Genomic DNA, 2,991 nt, shown 5'->3' with positions numbered 1-2,991 from the left:
ACAGAGTGACTCAAAATTAGTAAAGAGAAGCATTACAATATGTCAGTATATATATATATATAGTATATATATCTATATATATATATGATATATATATATATATACATATAATATATATATATATATATATATATATATATATATATATATATATATATATATCTATATATCTATATATAAATTAAATTACAAACAAAAGTAAGCACGTGATTTTGTTTATTAGCTGATGCCGTTGGGAAAATTTTCTTTTTTAAATTTTCCCAGTGGCTTGAGCTAATATATGTATATATATATATATATATACTAGCTGACCAACCGAGCACTGCCCGGGAAAACCTTAGAGGACGACCAATAAACTCTCTCTCTCTCTCTCTCTCTCTCTCTCTCTCTGGTCAAGAGACTAATAAAAAAAATTTACATCAAACAACATATTCCGACAAAGAAAATGAATAAGGTGAACATTGTGAATATACTAATTGATGCAATAGGAAAGAGAATGCCAAAAGCATGCAAACTGTGTAAGGTGTGGTATGGCATAGTTAATCCACAAAACCTGATCAGAAAATGTTCTGCATGCAACATTCCAACGCACCCTCAATGTGCTGAGGTCATGCAAAATATGAGTAAGGATACCAGAGTATTTTGCTCAACATGACTATCATGGATAGACAATGTTATTAAATCAAGACTTAATGTGCAAATAGTAGAGGATGAAGAAGAAGAAGAAGAAGAAGAGGAAAATGGAAGAGAAGAAAACAAAAGTGAAATGACAGAAAACATAATAAAAACAAAGAACAAGACAAGAGTATGGATGCAGAGACACTCATTGATACTACATATGAGGCAATCAAGCAGCATACAAATGAAGAAATAAATTACGACATGACAACACAAAATAAAATCCCGAAGAGGCTCTACCCAGATCTGCACACTGATGGGAAAGAGGAAAAAATAGACAAGAAAGACAAAGTCTGCACCCTTTTGAAAAGAAGGAATTACAGATTCGGTGAAAGATGTTACTACAAACATCCCAAGGTATGTGACAACTATGAAATCTTTGGTAAATGTGCATACCTAGACAGCTGTGAGGATGAATGCAGATATCTACATCCAAAAATATGCAAAAACCTAAAAGAATGACAAGGGTGTAAGTTCGACAAAAAATGAAAATATATGCACCCTGTAGCCATGAATCGAAATCAATTAAATAATCAATTAAATGATAAAATCCAAAATAGAAAAGAAACAAATAAAGAGAGGAACAAAGAACATGAGGTGAAGGAAAAAAGCAAGCCATCACCGCGATATGGAGTGTCAGCAAAGAATTTCCAAGCATCAGCTCCAAGATACTACAGCTCAAGAGATAAATACTGTACATACGATGCTAGAGGATGGTGCAGATACGGAGAAAATTGCAGATTCAGACACAAAATAATTATGATGAAGGAAGATCAAATATTTTGTAAAAGTTGGATTTTTTATGTCAGAATTTCGGCAAATGAAGAAAAGAACAACATACCAGAACAGGAAAGAGACATGGGAAAATCCTTATTATTACCCACATTAAATAAAGGAGATAACACGCAAACCATCATATTGATGAATGCGCAGGGTTTAGTTACGAGTAACTCAAAAAGAAAAATAGAGTTCTTAGAAGAACTAACCCAAATTGAAAAGAAAATAGATATAATGAATATAAGTGAAACCTGGCATTCCAAAGAGACTGGTAATGACGATCAAATAAAAGGTTTCCAAACTTATAGATCAGATAGAAAAAATAGGAATCAAGGGGGAACTGCGATATATGGGAAAGACAAAAAAACGAGGAAAAATATATGAGGAATATATTAACTCAGAATGTGAACTAATAGCAGTAGAATTTGAATCTGAAAAATTAATGAACATAGTAATATATAGATCCCCTAACACTAAAGAGTTTCACACAATAATAGAAAAATTGGATGATATATGTAGAAATCACAAGGACTGGACTATTCATATATCCGGAGACTTTAACTTTCCTTTCGTAGACTGGAAAGAACGATACATATAAAAAAAGAGAGTAATAGTAGTGCAGAAGATAAGAGGAAATTTGAAAAGCTATTAGATATGCTACTAGAATACAACATCCAACAAATAAATCACCTACCAACAAGAAAGGAAAATACTTTAGACCTAGTATTTGTGAACGAGGTGAATTATATTAAAGAAATAATAGTTTATAATGCGGGTATTTCAGACCATAATGTCATAGAATTAACAGTCCATTCCAAAGCAAGTGAAAAGAGACATAAGCAAGAAGTGAAAAAATGGGAAGGATATGGAAAATACAACTTCTATAGTAAAAATTTAAAATGGTCAGTAATAAATGAAGAATTAAACTAAGATTGGGATAACATTTTCGTAAGTGATGATATAAAGGTAAATACGGAGATATTATATAAAATATTAGAGAAAATAGTGGATAAATATATACCGAATAAGAAAAGTAAACATCAGTCATGCATACCAAGAGACAGAAGGATCTTGTTCCAGAAAATCAGAAAGTGAAAAAAAGGTCTTGCAAAAGAAAAAAATGCATGGAAAGTGATGGAACTAAAAGTTAAGATAGAAAATGCAGAACAAAATATCATACAAACAAAAGAAAATGAAAAACGGGACTTGGAAGAAAAAACCCTAGAAAATATCAAGCAAAACCCTAAACTATTGTACTCGTATGCAAAAAAGATGAATAAAACAACAATATAAATAGGCCCTTTAAGAATTGAAGGGAGATTAATGAATGAAAAAAAGGAAATATGCAACATATTGGCAAAAAGATATAAGAGAGACTTCACCCTCTAGAATTGATAATGAAGATAATGATACAGAAATAAGGGATGAAAATAGTGAACATTTATGAGACATAGATATTAATGAAGCTGATATTGTGCAGGCTATTAATGACATTAAAATGGAGCTGCAGCTGGGCCTGATGGTGTCCCTGCTATT

Source organism: Macrobrachium nipponense, chromosome 28, assembly GCF_015104395.2.
Source record: "Macrobrachium nipponense isolate FS-2020 chromosome 28, ASM1510439v2, whole genome shotgun sequence".
Taxonomy (NCBI): Eukaryota; Metazoa; Arthropoda; class Malacostraca; order Decapoda; family Palaemonidae; genus Macrobrachium; species Macrobrachium nipponense.
The sequence above is the reverse complement of the archived record's forward strand: the minus strand, read 5'-3'. Positions refer to the sequence as shown.